This window comes from Canis lupus, chromosome 7, assembly GCF_011100685.1.
Source record: "Canis lupus familiaris isolate Mischka breed German Shepherd chromosome 7, alternate assembly UU_Cfam_GSD_1.0, whole genome shotgun sequence".
NCBI lineage: Eukaryota > Metazoa > Chordata > Mammalia > Carnivora > Canidae > Canis > Canis lupus.
The window spans coordinates 3,745,105-3,765,969 of NC_049228.1; the positions used below are offsets into that span (position 1 = coordinate 3,745,105).

A 20,865-nucleotide genomic window follows, 5' to 3' on the forward strand; every position below is an offset into this window, starting at 1 on the left:
TGAGCGCCACAAAGGAGGGAAGGGGGGGCTCGCTCCGTGTCACCTGCGGCGTCAGGTGGGCCAGCGAACAGGTGAGCGGCCGCGCCTCCCCGACGGGCACGCGAGGCGCATCCCGCAGGCGGCAAGGGGCGGGCGGGGACAGCGACGCCGCGGGCGGCGGGGAGCTCAGCGTCCGATGCCCGCCCCCGCCGCCGCCCCCGGCCCCCGGGAGGGAGGACCTCAGGCCCGAGCCCACTCCGAGCGGCCGCCGCGGCCCGCAGCCCCGCGGCGCGGAGGGGACGAGCGCGCGGGCGGAGCTCGGCGACGCTTTCAGTTTCAAGTCTTCGCCCCCGGAGCCGGGGGCGGGGCCCGGGCCGCGCGGCGGCCAATGGGGAGGCTCGCTGCGCCCACGTGACGCGCGCCCCGCCGCTCACACGGGCTGCGGCCGAGTTCAATTCAGAACTGCGGCGAGTCCGGCTTCCCCGGGAGCCGGGGCCGCCCGGGCGCCGGGGGCCGAGTTCCGAGGGACTTTGCAAAAGAGGCGCTCGCCTCCCTCCCTGCGCGCCTCCTCCGGGAGCACGGGGATGCTTGCACCTGCGCCGCCGGGGACCGCCTGGCCAGAGCCGCTGCTCCGCCCCCGGGGACGGGGGGACCTGCGCCCAGGAGCGCTTGGAAATTGTGAGTATGCCTGGCTCTCCGTGGAGCGAGTGCCCGAGAGGGGGTGCACGTCCGAGGGGCATCAGGTCTCGCAAGCTCTGTGCAGGGCCCCCGTCGGAGGTGCGTCCGGCCAGGTAACGCGGCGGGCAGGCCAGCGCCGCGGGGACAATTGTTGCATGCTTTCTGTGTGTGTGTGTGTGTGTGTGTGTGCGCGTGTGTGTGTGTGTGTGCGCGTGTGTGCGTGTGCGTGCGAGGGGAGGAATTGGAGCCCGAAGAGCGAGGCGTTCCGGAGAGGAGCTGAGCTGCAGGGGGCTGCACCCCGGAACGTCGCCCCTGTTCGCCGCTTTGTTCATAGGAGAAAAAGGAAGGCGCACGCAGATGCACTTTTAGTTCACTTCTTTTCCTTCTTTATGTCGGGATCAGATCTGATGGGTTCCCCGAGAAAGAAAGAAAGAAAATAAATAAATAAATAAATAAAAGGCAAACTTTGCAGACTCCACTGACAAGGGTGCCCTAGACTTCCCAGACATCTGACAGTTATTATAATTAGCTATGAAAGACTGCCGAGACACTGGGGGGGGGGGGGGGGCAAACAGCTCTTAAATTCTGAACAATGGCTTCAAGCCAGAGCTTTCTTTTTCTTTATGTTCTTTTTTCTTTCTTAAAAAAAAAAAAAAAAAAAACACCACTTTTTATTTCATGATGATGATAGAGGCTGAGCTGCTTTCTCGGCGTTGTAGCCCACAAAATGCGAAATAGAGTCCGGCCCAAGTGAAAGGTGACTGTGGAAAGTGGTCAGGGGAAAAGGCAGAAGGAAAAGACAAGCTGTCTGTATCAGGATCCAGCCTTCCATGGATAAAGATTTTTTTTTTTTTTTTTAAATTCCTAATAGGGTGGAGTGAGGATGTGGGGGTGGGGAGGAAGCATGCGGAAGCTTCTTTATAGAATGCTTGAAGAATAAAAGAATTTGGGATTTCTCCTTAGCAGAGGGCAAAAGATACACTTAGCATCTAACTTACATGCTTGGTAAGGTTTTTTTGATGGAGTTTCCAACGGAAGCGACCTGCAAAGCAGGGTTTGGTTGTTTTGTTGTGTTGTGTTGTGTATGTCTTTTTTTTTTTTTCTTTCTGATTTATAAAATAATTGGAAACAAATGGGGGAAGAATGATCCCTGCCTTCTCTTTACATTCAGCTAGAGCAATCTCGCAATGCATGACGCCTGTACTTCTAGAATCATCCAGATTCTTCAAAAGTTATAAGCCGAGTCTCCTAAGAAAATGAAAAGGCAAATCCAGTCGGTGCGATTGTGGCTTGATGAGGCTTTGGAACGACAAAGCCTCCCGCAAAAAGGAGAGTTTGCGCGAGAAAGCATTGCCCTCCTTATTTTTAGGAGAGAGTATCAACTCCCATCAATTATTGAAGGGAATTATTCCAAGGCTCCAGACATAACTAATTATGGCTTAAAGAGATCTGCCGGAGCCCAGCTCGTGTTCTAATTATAAAAGTCCAAGACGGTAGGATTCATTTTTTTTTTTTTTATTAAAGAGGACTTGGACACACATTTTCGCATGATCTTTTTAAAATACGCTGTTGTTGGTTTTTTTTTTTTTTCCCTTCTTTTTTTCCCTCCCCCGTCTTTGTCTGGCCTCACGTTATCTACACCTCCCCCACCGCCGCCCACTGGGTGCCGAGACACCTGAAGGCTAGACATAATGATCAACAGAGCTCCAGCCTGTCTGGACTCCAGCCAGGTTTTTTTCCCCCCTCGACAATCAAGGAGCTTGCACGCAATGCACGCCGAGCCTCTGCCCCTGCTCCGTGCAGATCCGGGATGGAAGTCTTACACATACTGCGGAAAGATTAAAGACAACAATATCCCCTTTCTTTTACCCCAGACAGCCTCGATTTTTAACCCTTTCATTCCCCCCCCACCTCCCCCTGAAACCAAGACGTCTCAGCCTTTCAAAGGCAGGCAGGTCCCCGGGGACCCTGCAACTCCTGCATCGCATTATTACCGATCCGCATGCCTCATTTGGTGGAGAAATCTCATCCCGGCACCTCCATCGGGGGGTGGTGGGGGGGATGCTTGGGGAGTCACCGTGGGCTGAGGACACAAAACCCCGTGTCCTCGTGCGGGAAGGGCGTTTTTGAATGAGCTGAAGCTGTAGGAAATCTGGAGAAAGTCAAAGGTCTGCGGAAAGATTCTTGCAAGCCTTGCAGGAGGTTAGAGCATTTCTGATGATGCTGTTCTTTAAGCATCTCCCTCCCTCTCTCCCTCCCTCCCTCTCCCTCCCTCCCTCTCTGTCTCTCTCTTTCTCTATCTCACACACACACACACACACACACATGCACATGCACGCACTCAAGAGACACATTCAGCCAGGCAATTATATCATTATATCACAGAGAAGCCCTGGTTTGCTGGTGATGTCATCACATATAAAATTTCGCCTTTGTGGGCGACGTTTTCAATCACCTAATCGCCAGTGTCTGTTGGGTGTGTGCCCATAGGAAGTTCACATGTTCGTGGGGTTAACCAACACCCACAGGGAAGGACTGTTTTATTTGCAGCTATGTCTCTCTTGAAGATGTGTTTATGGGGCAGTCTGGCATGTTTATCCAGGTATCTGTAGCCGGGCACAGTTTTCTGGGTCTGGGAAGCCTTACTCATAGGCTGGTCGAACATTTTTAGAGGTGGCCGCGTTTCAGTGATGTGGATAGGATGTGGAAATGGTGAACGTTTTTGCAGTCACTGGGATAAAAATGCTACGGTGCTGATAGGTGCTCTGACTCGGTGGAGCCTTACTTGCCATTTGCATTTTTGCAGACGTTAAATCGTTGCACTCTTAACTTGGTGGGTGAAGCAAGAATTGTCTACAGATGATTTAGAAGTGATGCTCCTTTCGTGTGCTCTGGGTTAGAGGATTATCGGGTTAAAATTTTGTGGGCTGGTGCAGTGTTTTCGTTTATCCTCAAGTTTATTTTATGGGGCTTCCACTAAACAGTTATCCGCCAAACAAGTGTATAGGTTTTTAATAATGTCTGTGTATTTAAATGTGCTGTTTTATTTTACTTAAGTCGAATGGAGCAAAGTTTAATGATTTTATGGAAACCTATGGCTATCTCTGAGACATAAATATGGAACAACTGTGTATACGTAATGTCCTGAATTACTAAGTTTTGATATGTAATTTAAGTTAATCCTCACTTCATATAGGACGGCCTGATATACACTTACCAGTTCCTATAATACCGAGTATTTGGAACATTATTTTTTTGAATTTTGGAATTTGCTCTTAGTACTTCTTCCTTGCATACTTAGAAAAGGATTAGTTTTGAAAGGATTTGCAAGACATATGTATACGAACAGCACTATTTATACACCAACATACAAATGAAGGAGATTAATTTTGCTGATGCATTGTACGATTGTTTTAAAACAAGAGGAAAAGTGTTCTGTTCTTTTTTGCTCTCATGTTACTTTTGTTGAGGAAAGTATATTGCTCAAAGAACAGACACATTTTGTACTTAGAAAAAACAAGCTGCACAAGTTAGGTGACATTCTGTGGGGTAAGACTCCAGTGTGTGAACTAATAAATAACTTTTTTGAGAAATTTTTGGGCCTGACTCCATAATTTTTACATAAGTAGTCCTTCCAGCATATAGTGGAGTTCTTGCCTGAGGATGAATTATATAATTGTTTTGTCAAATATAAAAAAAATGAACAAGCAGTTGGATTTAAATTTCACCTACTTTTCTAAAAACAAAACATGACATTGCCCACTGGGGATACAGGTTACTAAAAAGGCATCTTTCAAAGAAAAGAAGATAATGGACTTGATTGAAATAGTTGAACTACGTAACGCCAATTCAAGAACAAATGGGTTTTCAGAGCATAAAGGAGAAAGAACAATTTACTATAGTACAGTTTATTCTTCTTACACAATAGTAATGATTTATTTGAAATGGGCAGAACAAACATAGTAAATACACAAAAACAACCAATGACATCTTATGTCAGAGATATGTCAAGATTCTTGTGTTTCATATAGTAGAATATTCTGAATTGAGTTATTTATTTGAAGACTTTAGTGAAAACCCACCCTCTTGTGTAGCCTGTCTGTTGATACTATAATCATGTGTTTTCACACATGTGTGTGGATGGGATATATGCATATAAAATATATTTGAATATCGTTTTATGACCCCAAATAATTGTTGGTATGTTATTTATAACCAGAGGTTGGTTGGATTGTTTTTTGCTGCTCTTGGGTTAGAATATTAACGTATTTTAATACAATGACATTTGGATGGGGAGGTCAGCTAGCTCTGTCTGTGCTAGCAGAGGGACATACTCAGATCAATGGCCCAATGAACGTATTGATGATATAATTATTGCAAATGCCTCCTATCAAAACATATTTCAGTCACACCAAAAGATAGGACTCTAATGTGGCAAACAGTGTAAAATGGTATTAAAAAAAAACCAAAAACAACTGTTTCTTAACATCATGAGGATGATTTCTAAAAGTAGACTCACACTCATAATTTCTCTTCATGAAAAGACAGATTGGGTTTAAAAACAAAACAAAACGAAAAACCCAAACCTTAGTTTTTAGGCTTGAGACCTGAAATTATTTTGAGCAGATGCCGGAGCACTGCCCAGGGAATGCACAGGAATCTCAAGTCACAATGAGGAAAGAAGGAAAATTGGTGTGGTTGTGTCGTGCCTCCGACTTTATTCTTTTCAAGCCTACGTGCAGACAGCACTCAAAATTAATTTGAGTGAAAACTATCCAAGTTATTTCCACAATTTTCAAAAGGCCCACGGTCCTGTTGATCTCCCATTAAGGAGTAGTGTTCTAAGAGTGATTGAATGTTCCACGGCCTGAAACTCAAGTCAAGCTCAGTGAGGCGCTGGGGTCAAATGGGCTCATGAATCACAGATAGGAAATGAACTGTGTATTGCATATTTGGAGGTTGAAAAAGAAACATTTGGAATATTTTACCGTAAACAGATTTTGGGTTGATTTTTGGCACATCTTTTTAAACATCAAGCCTGCAGTTCAGCTGAAATAACTTTTTATATGTATAGCTAGGACCAGATGGCCACGTGCTCCTTTCTTATTTAGATGAGACTTTTCCTTTCAATAACATCTTTCTTCCTGACCTGCTTAAAAATTCCAGCGAATGAAATCAGCACAGGATTTTCAATTCTAATTGACCATGTGCAGAGGAAGGGGCAGTGGAGAAATCAGTGGAGGCATTGTAAGGCTCGCTGCCTCAGTTTTGTCTTTGTGTTTTCCCTTACCAGCCAATCTAAACTGATTGAAAACATTTAATTTTTATTAAAATTAATATAGCTGCAAGAGCAATCCTCGATGCAAATTATGTGAGTTGGCTCTTTGTGCCGTTTCATCGCAAGTAATCCAAAAAAAGTTATCCTGCACCTCCATCGTCTCTCAGCTAGCTGGTAATAAGCAAATGATTGGCTTAAAAAACATTAAAATATTGACATAATGTTTGAGTTAAGAAGAAGGAACGATGACATTAAATATATTTTGAACAAATCATCATTATTGGAACCTATATATATACTTTTAAACTTAACCTTGAGAATATCCACTATATAAAATCCTTGGTCTATTAATGTGTGTAGTCATTATATATATATATATATATATATATATATATATATATATATAACATTTCTGGAGATTTCATTTGGACTTGGCTTGCTAGAAGATAGCAAGCATTGAAGACAACCTATATAGTTAGTGCCTCACTTAGCAATCACATATGCTGTGACAGTGGGCATGTGAGTTTTCAGGTTTGTTTCTTTTGGACAAGTTCTTGACTCAAATAATTTTCTTCATAGTTTATGTACTACTTCAAAGAGTCAAAATGTTTTCTTTTTAAAAAAAATTTGGTTTTAGAATGATAAAAGTGTTAGATGAAAACAAGTTATCCTTCCGCTCCTGACATTATTTTGACTAATAAAGATAGAAACGTGTACCAAAGGTGCGTATTTTTGAAATCTGTGATAGAGATAAGAAAAACATCTGAATTAAACATCAGTGCCATTGAAAAATACTGGCCTCACAGCAACGTTGTCTCTGATTTGGAATTCTTTGCTCGTTCTTCTCCAGGTAACCTTTTATCTCAGGCAAATCCACTAGTTGTCAAAAAGTGGCATGCCTCATCAAAAGCCACGCTAGTGCAGTTGTTTGAAAAACGCATCTTATGATTGATAAGATCAATTAGGGTTTCGTTGCGTCACAAAAATTGAAATGTGATTGCCCATGGGCTTCACACCTATGAAGGCATGCTCTAAGCCACCAACATAGAAAGTCAATTCTTAATGAACCTCATAAAACTTAAATTTCTGAGATTGGCATATGTATGCTTATATAGAATATTACCAAAATACCAAAAAAAATCTCATTATGTCATTAAGTATATGGGTTGATTACTATGTCTCATATTTGATGATTCTCCTTCTGATGCATGAATTATACAAATCTATTAGAAAAAAAATATATGTGGCAGGGATTTAGCCCGTGTTTTGTTCTATTACCCTGAATGCATAAAATATATTTAGAACCTTGAGACATCAAAATATAAACAGAAAACCTAGGCACGATACAAAGTCTAAAAATCATACATACTTTCGGCTCGGTTTTACTTTGCAAATAACATTCTAACTGACAGTGAATCTAGCCGTTTAATGAAGGAGCTAATGGATCACGGGATCTTGAGGAAAATAATCAAAATGATATTGGTGCTGTAATTTCGGATGGTCGAGGCTGAAATGTTCAAAACGGATAGGTATAAACAAGGGACCCAACTCTTGAGTCACTCCCACTTCTCCTCCTTCCATGTTGTTCTGAAAAATAGACAGGTCTTGATTCTGCAGGATCACAAATAATCACGAATACTGAATGAGTTTTAATATTTTTATTTCTATGGGGCCATGGCTGGGGTTTGCTCGTCTGCTCTCCCGCATACCCTAAGTCTTTAGATGAACAGCACAGGAGCGATTGTGACCAGTTTGGGGAGCTCTGCAGCTGTGGGAAATGTCTGCCCCTCACTATCCCCCCTTTCCTGTTGTGCAAGACTGTGATCATCAGTCGGAGGCCGAGATCCCTGAGAAACCCGGGCCCCCCTTTCACTCTCCGGGGACACCATTTGTATCTCTTTGCACGTTCCTTCCAAAGAATCTTTCCCCAGACTCCAGCACACAGCTGAGCATTTGAGGCTTTCTCACCCAGTTGGCTATGCTCTCAGCCATCCCAGCTTAGGTAAGACTTTGCCTCCCCCTTAATTATGCAGCTACGGTTCACACTCAGAGCTGAAAAAGTTCTTTTTTTTTTTTTTTTACTTTTATATTTTTAAACTGTGAAGCGAGTGGAGCAAACAGGATATATGTGACATCAGAAGAATATATGTAGGGGGGACAGACGCAGACGTCTCTGGCATCCTGAAAATCTGCAGTGTTGTAAACAGAATAACAAGATTACCCTGAATTTGATTGGCCGGCTCTCGCTATCAGCGCCTGGGCCACAGGCCCACCGTGGGGTGCAAGGTTTCTCCCGAGTGATGCACTGGACGTGGACTCTTCATTCCCGCACTTCATACTTGATTGGGTATATTAACTGCAGGGAAATTTGCTGTTTTTAACTCCAAGGGCCTTACCTCTCCTGCAGCAAATGTTGAATAGAACAAAAAGTATTGAAAAGGGATTATATCCATAAGAAGAAGAGTGTGAACTGTACCAGAGAATCCTAAACGTGGCCACTATATCAAAAAGTTGATTCTAGTCGATTATAGTTTATCATGCATAGGGATTATCTAGAAATCTGTATGTAAATGTGGCCTCTGTGTGATGGGAATCAGGACCATACCAAAATTCCATTGCTTAGGAACATTTATAAAATAGACATAGTTCACTGATTTGTAGAGTCACCTGATTGCCCCGTTGCTCTTAGCCATCGCTGGGCTGTCAATGTTAAATGGGAGAAAATGAAACATTTGGCCACTGCTCTTCACAGAGTGCTTCCCCCCCCCTCCACCCCCCCAGCCCTAGAAGGACATAAAGATTTAAGCTGACAACAGTGACCAGGAAGAAATTCATTCTTTGGTTAGTCCGAGGCCAGAAAAGGGTTAATTTTTTTCCAATCTCTGTGAAGAGGGGGGTGAAAAAAAGAAAAAAAGAAAAAACCCTGGAAGATAAAAACCAAACCAAAGCCTAAGCTGCTAGTGATTTGGTTGTATTTATGGATTATACTACATCTTGAAAAGAAGAAAATCAGAGCTGTAAGATGACGCTGCAGGGGTCGTCTGGACTTTTCACTGAGTCTAAAGTCTGTTTAGTCAATGCTTATTAAGGCCTGGATTTGACCTTTGCTCTCGTCACTCCTCCTGTTCCAGGTGCAACATTTTTGCAAGTGCTTTACCATTATTGGACACTATGTGCAAGCCTCAAATTGTGAATGAACACAGTGTGCTTAGCATAAAAAGCAAGCCAGCAGTTATGATGCCCACATTAAAAAAAAAAAAAAAGAGGTTAAGAAGATTTGCAAACTTACATCCACTTTCTTTTATAATTAATAAACAGCGACAATAGGTGTTCTTCAAGATATAACTAAGGCGACTCTAGTGCAATTTGCATTTTAACCAGCTTGGTACATTTGCTGTTATGATGAATTTTTCTAAGAATATTTAAGGTAGTGATTTCTGTCTAAACAAGTTATCCTTGAAGTTAACATAGAAAATCACAGATAATGAATTTGTTTAATTTTTTACATGTACCCTCTTATGAAGCTCTTATGTTCTAGGTTTTGGTTTTGGGTTTTGTTTTTTTTTTTTTTCTTTTTCCTAGGGGATTAATTTTACTTCTAAAAAAGTACACTCACTAAGGGAAAAAAATACAAAATGCCCTACCATTTGATCCTGGAATACAGTAAAACTCATTTACTTCAACAATTCTATGAAATGTATTTCCATATTTACATAATGTTTGATAACTATGAGAGATAATCCACTGATACATATGCATTAATCGATATTTTGAATAAAATAGCCATGTTTATGCCTTTGAAATGTTAGCTAACATGCTCTCCATATCAAGTGGCTCAAAATTAATTACATAAACCAAAAAAGGGGAAAAGAAAGCTATTAGTATAGAATACATTAAAAGACTTAAAATTTTATCTTTCTGCTGAAAGTTTTGACAGTTCTCTAAATTACATAAATTTACTCATTTTAAATATATAGTTTTGAACTATGAAGAAAAGGAAATCTCTCACATACGAAGAAAGGTTTGAAAGTTTCACAAAAGAAGTCATGTATAAACTCATCTTTGTAAACTAGAATACAAAAAGTAGGAAAAATTCATTTTAAATTCAGAAATATTTCAGACTACACAGAAAGTATAATCAGTGTAAATACATTTTCATGTTTCTGCCACCAAGATCGACACTCTTTAGTATTTTTGTCTTCATTTACTCCAAGCTCTTAAGAAATAAGCTAGATCTAGTTGAAGACCCCAAACCCCTTTCTATTTTCTGATGTCCCTTTGGCTTTAGGAGTAATCACTATCTTTTACTTGCTAGATTGTCTTTCATATCTTCATTTTTAATCACCTAGTGATGTATCACAAACAATACAAAATGAATGAAATATCAAATACGAAGTTCCTGTATTCATTGCTTCTTTTTTTTTTTTTAATTTTTATTTATTTATGATAGTCACAGAGAGAGAGAGAGAGAGGCAGAGACACAGGCAGAGGGAGAAGCAGGCTCCATGCACCGGAAGCCCGACGTGGGATTCGATCCCGGGTCTCCAGGATCGTGCCCTGGGCCAAAGGCAGGCGCCAAACCGCTGTGCCACCCAGGGATCCCTGTTGCTTCTTAATTTAACTTTAACATTATTGAGAGATTTTTCAAGTGAACATATTCATTGGAAACCGTATTTATTCATTTCTAGTTAAAAAACCATAATGATGAATTAATATAAAGATTTAGGTTGTAAGATTTCTTTGCCCAACCACCACTAACTCCTTTGGTTGCAGAAATTGAGAAAATGTCTCCTGTCTCCCTTTTATTCACATTCTTTAGATTTTACTGTTTTCACGTTACATAAGGGATTGGTAATAGGACTAAAACTTTATATTTCAACCCAACAGTCATTGCTCTCATTGTATTGTTTTTTATAAAGGAGCAGATATTATAGGAGCTTCATGGATATTAGTTCTGATATTTTTACACTCATAATACCTCATACAGATGCTTATTTTAAAATATTCTAAAGAGCCACCGAGTTATGTTTGGTTTGATTTGATAAGAAAATGTCAGCAATATCATACTTAAAGAAATGAGCATTGACTTTAGGATTGTTTTTTGCCTCTTCATGTGGAGTCAGATTTCTTTTTAAAGAGGAGCAAATGCATTTCTGAAAAAAAGGTATTGAAACCGAGATCCTTATTTGAGCTCAGTATTGCTACGGATTTGCATAAGCTACGTGGTAAAGCATTGCCACATAGACGTCTCCTTGCTAATACCCCTCTGTGAGGGCATCCACAGGGGCATCAGAGTCCAAATCTGCATCAGAACCTTTACTGTTATGGGTTACCTTAAACATAATCTTCAGAGAGAAAACCTCAGAATTACATGAAGGTGGGTTTAAATTTATTCTTCCCTAGAGGTCCCTCACTAATTATTTGGGTAGCACTGTATCATGAGATACCTAAAGTCAATTTGAAACTTCAGTCAAGATCTTAATGCCTCCAGGGAAAAGATGCAACTAAAATACCTAGGTTAGAGACTTGAGCTCGCTCTCCAACAAAACTGTATTTTCAGCATTCATTTATGAGCTACCTTTATGTCAAGATTGGACAGTGGTAACCACTAGTAAATATGTACTCCACGTCATACATAGGCTGACAGTTTAAAGATGACAATAAATGAGTATGTAAGACTCCACCTTTTTTTTCAGGTTCACATCAGAGTATGTTGTAGCCCTCAATAAATGAGGCCCCTGATCTTTTAGGATAGGTATTAATAATAATAATAATAATAATAATAATAATACAATAATTTTGACTGCACCTTTTTTACAAGAACAAATTGCTATACAACATATTTAAAATTTATCTTTTTTTTAACATTTTATTTATTTATTCATGAGAGACACGGAGAGAGAGGCAGAGACACAGGCAGAGGGAGAAGCAGGCTCCATGCAGAGAGCCTGATGCAGGACTCGATCCCAGGACCTCGGGATCATGACCTGAGCCAAAGGCAGATGCTCAGCCACTGAGCCACCCAGGGGTCCCTAAAATTTATCTCTTCTATAGTGTTTGTATACCAAACCATTTATTCAAAGGTGTCACCTTTCTACTATAAAATGAATTCAAGAGTATGGAAAACTGGTCTTTTCTTCTCTTACAACATGGCCAAAAAGAACTACAAACATATTTATGAAATATTTCTGGAACTTTCTTTTCTTTTTTCTCAGCTGCCCATCATCTTCTTTAGCCTTTAAGCTACCTATATCCTTTCCCTCCAGATCATTTCATAGTCAGCGTTGCTCATTGGGGTCTTTTTTGTTCTTGTTTCTCCAAAACTTTGGTCAATTCATTAATATCTCTCAGTAATTTTATGTCTGTTTCTCATTATAGTCACACAGCAAATAAGAAGAGCACTGGATAAGGAATAAGAAGATATGTTACTAAGTGACTGGGTGACTCTTTTGGGACCTCAATTTCCCTGTCAGTAGTTTAGGGAATTAAGGCTCCTGGATCTCGAAGGTCCCATGACATACCTCTGCATGATTAGCTAAAATTGAGACTATTAACAGATTAATGAATTCTGTGCTTTCAAAATAATCTCAATATGTTACACAGGTGCCACGTGGTCCAGCCTATTGGAAATAGAGTAATAGTTCTACTTTTTTCAAGACTATTCCTTTCAAATGTCTAATTTTCACTTGTTAAATCCCTTCGTATATAAACTTTGATTCCTATATGTACCTTCTGAAGCATATTCTTCACCTGAGTCTGCTGATTTTCTGCATGAAATAGCATTTGTAAAACCAGATAGTTTGGGGAGACCTTAGATAATTCAGACAATGCATTTTACTGATGAAGCAAGTCAGGTCAGGAAACGATATGGTCACTTCTTCACAAAGACTTTGTGTGTGTGTGTGTGGGGGGGTGGGTGGGTGGATATTCTTTGCAAACGTTGTAATAATCTGGAACCACTGGGTTGGGTAACACAAGAAGGACTTCATTAGATCTTAACTGCTATTATTGCAATCCTATGATATGATGTGGGGGTTTCCCAGATGCTGATCTGGGCATTCATACTAAGAGTCACAAAATAGACCTCTTCAAGGTATCACCAAAGTTATACTTCAAGTTCACACTACCTCTATTTTTATTATAGGGAAGTTAATCATTGAAAGACTGTTGAGGAACTCTGACAACATTTTTACCCTGAATTTTAGCAATGCAAATTTACTCCGATTTCTTGTTTATGAACAATTTAGGAAAGTTATAAATTCTCTTGCTAATTCAGACAGACCATGCTTTAGGTGTAAATTAGTTTATAATTGTGGTATATGGTATATAGAACTTCCACAGGGAATAAGTGTGAGGAGTTGAATTTTCAGTTTCAAATGTCAGCAGCAGGGCTCATACTAAATAAAAGGTCCAAAACTCGGGAGTGCAGCACGAGTGGTGGGAGTCCATGGAGGAAAACGTCATGCCAAGTGAGTTAAATAATAAATGTGAAATGAATTATATAAAAAAACTGGAAATATAAAGAGTTATAACTACTGAGATCTTTGTCTACTAGAGTCTATACAAGAGATTTAATTTATCTTTTCAGGGAAGTGTGATCAACAGTTTAACAAGTATTCAGATTATGTCATAAATCAGACAATTGGAAACTGATTTCTTAAGCCTGTTGTCCACCAAAATTATCTCTGCCTCCAGGATATGGTGGAAACACAGAATAGATCCAAATTAAACTGCCTTTGTAGTTATCCACAGCATAAAAAATCAAGTGTCATAAAATTATGTATAATATGAAATTGTGGGGAAAGGTCTGTGATTTTCTTTAGCCCTCTTTTTTTTTTAAAGTCACTTTATTATTAAAAAAAAAAAAAAAAAATAAAGTCACTTTATTCAAATAATCATATAACCTAATCTTTAGAAAGGGAGAATGAAGGAGGAAAATAAAAGTACCATATTACATCTAGAAAGTATTTTCTTAGCTGAAAATGTGAATTATTTAATGAAAATCACGTAGACTTGCAGAAATAATTGCTTAGATCAGATTTGAATTTTGTCTGTCGTTCTGTAAAGCTGTGCTACATTGTACCATGTGCACCTATTAACAGACAATACATTATTAACGGTCACATTTGAACTTGGTAGGGAATACTTTAATTCCATGATTGCTGACAATGCTAAGTTGAATTTATGCATCTGAATTTCCATTATAACCTTTGTTTTTGTTTTTGTTTTTTGTTTTTTTTTTTGAAGTGAGATGCTAAACCAAAGGAAGTTGTGATCTAGGAAATATCAGTGCCTAAATGATATGCATAAAATGGAACATAACATTTTTCATGGCCACGGTGTGGATTTCTTTTCTTTGAATTTAGGGTGTTTATTTATTAGAGTCAAACTTCAGAGTTCATGACTTTGATTATCCAGTTTATGAAATGATATTAACTTTCAGTCAGAAAAGGTCCTTAGAGGTTACTAGTAGACAAAGAAACTGAGCCCTGAAAAGAGGAGTGAGTGAGTAATAATCAAAATTCATGGAGTGACTTATCCAGCATAAGATAGAATTCTTTCCATTTCTCAGGTGTCTCTCTAAAAATGACTGGATAAAAGAAAACACAGAGATGAAAGCACAACATTTCCATTTGCTTAATAACATTAGTTCTGATAAAAGCCCTGCTACAGATAAAGCTGAGTCAATTTGTTTTAATAAGAAGCCTCAGACCTCCTCCAGAAGCACTTAACCCCTTTGTTTTCAGCTTCTCATTTGTGAACAGTCTAACACACCCCCTTAGACATCCCATGACGCTAGGGATGCGTAGTAAGTGCTTACTGCCACTAAACCATGGTGCTACGTACAGTACATCTAATTCTCGTTAAAATGTCTATGATGCTAAATAAAAAAAAAAAAAAAAAAAAAAAAGGGATCCCTGGGTGGCGCAGCGGTTTAGCGCCTGTCTTTGGCCCAGGGCGCGATCCTGGAGACCCGGGATCGAATCCCACATCGGGCTCCCGGTGCATGGAGCCTGCTTCTCCTTCTGCCTATGTCTCTGCCTCTCTCTCTCTCTGTGTGTGACTATCATAAAAAAAAAAAAAAAAAAATGTCTATGATGCAAGTCCTATTATTATTCTTTTTGTGGAAATGAAGAAATTTAGCACTAGGATGGCTCCACAGTAAGTCCCAGTTGCCCCAATGCCTGTATAGTGGACTAGCATTTGAACCCAAAGACCAGACACTTCCCCTGTGCATCTAACTGCTTTTCTTCATGACTTTTCTTATATTATTGTTCTAAAATCTGGGATAATAGGTGGGAGGGGAACATCAGTGTAATAAAGCATTTTATAAATGCAAGATGGTATTAATTCTAGGAAGAATGCCTGTCTGATCTCACATTATCATGGGTAATCAATTCTTAGATGTGCAGGTCAAATCTCTAATGAGTTCCATTACAAGGAAGATTGAGACAGAACATATATAAGCACCATGGAAAAGCCCATTTATTTTACTTATTTATTTAAAATTCCTATATACCCAGTTCTCTTGAAAGTCACCATGATAACGTTTGACCTGTGTGGATAACACATCTTTTATTGTCACACCGATTATATTTGTTTTATGAAATCAATTTGTTCTCGTATTTCCCTATGGGCCATCAGTTTCCTGTTTTTGTCTCCTTTACCTAATCAACAGATTACATTCTGCTGTTCCATCTAAATAGCAGTAACGCTGCAAAAGAAGGACGTATCGGTATTGATTGCAAATTTTTAAAAATTAATCTCCTAGCATTTTAGTAAATGCACTGAACTCGGCTTTAAGACAATTTACAGTAGCACAGAAGTCAGCCTGCAGTGGCCTCCATCCAAATGAATGCAGCCACCAATGATCCTTACGAAACTACGAAATTACACCCACGGACAATGCTATCAAATTGTTACAATGTGGCCATTTCGTAATCAATCTAAAATGTTTACTGCATGTTAGCTCTAGGGAAGATATTGGACATCAGCACAGTTAATGTTCTCATGGTTTAAAAAAGGAAATCTGTAAACAATCTTAATCTTGGATCAGGGTTAATGGAGTCTGTCAAGAAATAAAAATATGTACTTAGAAATTCTAAAATCTCACACCTCTCAATTTTTTTCTGGCATTTTCTAGAATTTTTATAAACAACTAAAATTCGGTTTAGTTGGAGGCTTGGTTGGACTCACAAGACTTTCTTTCTCGTGATTTTTTACGTGTTATTCAACTGGATGTTTCTAGATGTGAAACTCTGAGTCAAATCAACTTCTCTCTTGGAGAAGAAATGTCAGTCACTGCCCGAAAATTTTCTTGGTGCTTCTCAGCTTTCTACCAAAAAAAAAAAAAGTTCTTGATTTCATGGCAGGTAGTGAAACTCATTACAGAAACTCATTCATTCCACAAACAACAGTAGAGCATTTTAAAAATATACTACATCTGAAAGAGTTTTTACTATATGTATCTTTCGTTGACTTGAAAATATCTTTGAAGGTATTCACTATTTTAAAACATGTATCTAGTGTATTTATGTGCAATCTCAGCCTACTGTTGTAAAACTTGTTTAAGGTCAACTGCAACATAATAGCAAGAGACTGGAAGCTGGTTTGGCAGTTTCCTGTCTGCAATATTGCTCTAAATTCTGAGAAATTCTACAATAAATTAAAAATTGTCTTCCATGTTCAGTGTCCTGAAAAAGTTCCATTATTTATCTCTGAAAAGTAACTACTCCCAATCAGTCTTCCAAGTGTTACTGAATAGTTATTGCAAAAAGCATTTCAAAAAAAAACAAAAACAAAAACAAAAAGCATTTCAAAAACTCTTAATAGAAAGTTTTATATTTAAGGACTTGCTCATTGTTTGCATCCAGTTTTCTCTTAAACCTTCATATTCATAAGTGATTTTCAAATCATTCAATAAAACATTTGTGTATTATCATGCATTTATTACCATATACATAAAGAGTAAAGTTAAACTCACATGGTGTCCCTGAAGAGTGGAGAGCAAAAGAGATGTTGACCAAATTGCCTAGATTCTGGTTACAGGGAAAGAGGCTGGATCCCTGTGCTACTTTAACTCAAAGCTTATTAATGGAGCTCTCGTTTATTCTAAATACTGGGCTACATAGGAAGACATCAAAAGCATGCGAAAAACAACTTATTCTCCATCCTCAAAGAGTTCATAATGAAGTTGATTCAAAATAAAATAAAAATACTCAAAGTAATTAACTATAAGCTGATTAAAAGACAACTCTTTATACATGGTTGTAGAAACATTTATGATAAAAATCTTAAATTTGAAATGTCTGGGTGGCTGAAGGGTTGAGCCTCTGCCTTTGGCTCAGGTTGGGATCCTGGAGTCCCAGGATCGAGTCCCATATTGGACTTCCCACAGGGAGCCTGCTTCTCCCTCTGCCTATGTCTCTGTCTCTCTGTGGCGCTCATGAATAAATAAATAAAATCTTCAAAAAAAAATCTTAAATTTGAGGATAGGAACCTCCTAAGTATGCACAATCCAAAATGAGCAGAAATTTCAAGGAATTACATTTTCAAAATCATCCTAATTTCAATAATTTTCACATAATTGAGCCTCATAATAAAGATCAGAAGAAATATCATAAGCTCAGAATTATAAAAACAAACATTGGATTATGTAAGGTATAATTTTGCGATAAAGTCTGTTCTTTGATTCCTACAATATCTGAAAATGGGAATTTAAGGATTAATCAAACGTATCGGTTCATTTTTCAGAAAAAAATGGATCTGTATTAATGTTTCTTGTTTCATGTAATTTGTGGGAGTATTTTTAATCAGATAATTGCTGCTTGTTTCGATCCTGAATAAAAAAGTGCTGTCAAGTCATTATTAATTGACTATAATCACACTCTCCCCTCTTCTGAGAGCAGGTACATGAAAGGATGATACCTTGCAGTGTGACCAAACAAGTAGCTTCTGCTGTAGGACATTTTTATTTTATTTTTCCAATAAATCTACAGGCGTTTGAAAGAACTCAGATACATTTCAAATAAACCTTGGGATTATTCAAGTTCATTCATGTCATTCTCTATGTTCCAGGGTTCATATTCATCAAACCAGTGGTAGTATTGAGAATGTATATGGCACGGCATTAGCACAGTTAGCAATAAACATTGACCACACGTGCCAAGTCCATTCAGTCTTACCTGTCACTGCTTCAAGAATCTTCAAAATTAAAACTGCCCTACTCCTGGGGCTTAAAAGTGTGACACTTATCTTTTCAGCAGACCTGGAACCCCATCCCCCCCAAAAAAAGTAGTGGTCTCAAAATAACTTCAGAGCAGTGGGATTGATAGAATAACATGGTGCTTGAGGAGTTAGACAGATGGAAACGAAATACTCCCATCAAACTACTTACTTTCTGGATTAATTTGGACTCTCCTAGCAAGAGTAGCTCATGGGATCATTGATTGTAGAGCCATTGGTCCATGCAATTGACAGGTGAGTTCTTGCCACTCATCACCTCAAAACTTGGGCTTAGATTTCTCAGATCCTTTATCTTATCAGTGAATCCTCATACTAATTCTATCCCATTCATCAGTATCGCCACAACCATCTTTCTACTCCTTTCTCTTTAGAGGACAAATGAGAAGGAGCTTATTTTGACTTTGACTCTCCCGTAATTCACCTTAAGGATATTTGAGCTAGAAGACAGAATCATACTTTCTAGAAATTGCCATGTCAACATCAGGGATTTTGATTCACTCTGGAGATGGACTTGGAGGGATATATGTCCAGTGGAACTGCTAAAGAGATTCTAAGTTGATTTGCGAGACAACATAGAATAGTTTCATGAAGAAAACACAATTCAAGGAGTTAGCAAGGGAGCATATGGTGAAGCCTGAGTGGAGATGATGGGGTGTTGCGACCAAGGAATCAAGTCGAAGCTCGTGAGGCATTCGGACACAGCAGCCACACTTCTGGTTTAGGGCATAGCGACTCTGGTGTGCAGGGCTACTTCCAAAGAGAGTTCAAGTGTCCTGATTGGTAGCCCCTGGCATTCTGTTCTCATCTCTTCTTCTTGTGGCAGTGACACTCCAGTGTCGAGTTCCCAGCCGCTGTGATGACAGCACCATGGTGTTCCCCCAGGAGTGTCCTCTCTTCCTGCTAACTCAGTTCATTGTCTCAGTGAACCTGTCAGGATGGATTTTGTTCTTTTTTTTTAAAAAAGAAGATTTTATGTATTTATTCCTGAGAGACACACAGAGAGAGAGGCAGAAATACAGACAGAGGGAGAAGCAGGCTCCACGCAGGGAGCCCGATGTGGGACTTGATCCCAGGAGCCCCCTGAATATTGTCCTTTATCAGCCACCTCTGATGTGTTGACTGCAACATACATAGAGTCTCAAATTATGTCCTTTAGGATAGGACTGTATCTGTTTGCCGCCCCCCCCCCCCCCGCCCCGGACAGCCAGTTTCAAGAGCTTTGACTACTTTGTCATAGCTTTTATATGGGTAAACATTATGATGCTGGAGTAGCATCCTACCTCTCTTGAAACCTCTATGGTTCCAATTGCTAAGAAAGAACTGAGAAGGGAGATTTTTACTTAGGCTCTTAGTTTTAATAGGTTTTCTTATTGGAGAGCAATGACACTTCTAAATGAATGGGAGCACCCAAGGAAAGAATAAAGAAATCATGATGTAGTAACAGGGCAGTCATCAACCTCTCTCTCGGCTCCTTGTGTGTCTAAACGTCATAAAGAATTAAAAGGTTTGTTATGGCAGTGCATGTCAGTTCCACAAAATAGCACAAGCTGTGGTAAAACATTAAAAAAAGAAAATCATGAAAGCTATTTGCTTTGTTTTGGGTCAAATTTACTCTCATGGAGCAAAGGAAGCTGTAATACAGGTGTTTGCCATCAAAAGTCTTCATCTGTATTCATTTGATTTATCCTAATTTAAGGACAGATTATCATTTCATTTCAGAGAAAATGAAGCGTCAGGACAACTAATTGAAGAAACTGAGTTAGTTTTTTTTTTTTTTTTTACCAGAAAAACACAAAATCTGTCAAATTGGGCCCTATTACGCACACAGTTCTGAGTCATAATTACAGAAAATAAAGAGGTTATCGTAATGACAGTATGAAGTATAGGTAAATATATGTTGGTGATGCTTCATCTTCATGCAGTAGACAAGGGTTTGTTTCAAACAATGCTCACATCGTCTGGATTCTCGAGGCACTCAAGGTATAGCACCCTTCTTCCCTGCTCAAGTCCTGAAATAAAAAGAAGACAGATGGAGACAGGCTATCACCTTTATTACTGCTGGAGCTAATCATCTTGAAAAAGTATGGCCTTACACCTTTGAACATGGGGGCTGAAGATGAGGGTATGGAGAAGGTCGTCCAAGAGCAGACACATTCTGCGGGCAGACCAGCCCTTCAGGGAGAGAAACTGAGAAAATAAAAGAGAGAAACACACACACACACCACACACGCACACACACACAAGGAGAGATGGGTATATGCTGGCTCACATTCACAGTTTCTCCTGCCACACTTTCCAATTAATGCCTGTCTGGAGGTGAGCGAAGAAGAATGAAGAGTATTCTTTCTGCTAGTGTGTTAGTGGAGTCAGGAGCAAGAGGAGGAACCTTTCCCCATGAAGATATGCCCACAAGAAATAAAAGGCAAAAAAAAATTTAAAAAAAAAGAAATAAAAGGTGGTGGACTATACAGTAGAGAAAAGAGTAAAATACAGCTTTGGAATTTAAAAAAAAAAACAACCATATTTGATTCTTGACCTAAATTAATCATCTTAAAGACAGCGAACAGATAACCAACACCTATGATAAGAAGGAGACAGTTCTAAACAGAGAAGCATCAGGACCAAAGGTTGAAGTGTTTGCCAGAAGTTTCCATTTAGAGCCATGGGTAAAGAATCCCCTGGAG

General features: G+C 39.4%; 1 long non-coding RNA gene across 3 annotated transcripts in view; it reads left to right on the forward strand.

The window, feature by feature from the left end:
• Positions 1-429: 429 nt before the first annotated feature.
• The window catches only part of LOC102152940, a 66,446-nt gene continuing 46,010 nt past the window's right edge, over positions 430-20,865 (forward strand). For all 3 annotated transcript variants that reach the window (XR_005361828.1, XR_005361827.1, XR_005361826.1), the window contains exon 1: positions 430-657. This is a non-coding gene — a long non-coding RNA (uncharacterized LOC102152940). The remainder of the gene's footprint in view (positions 658-20,865) is intronic.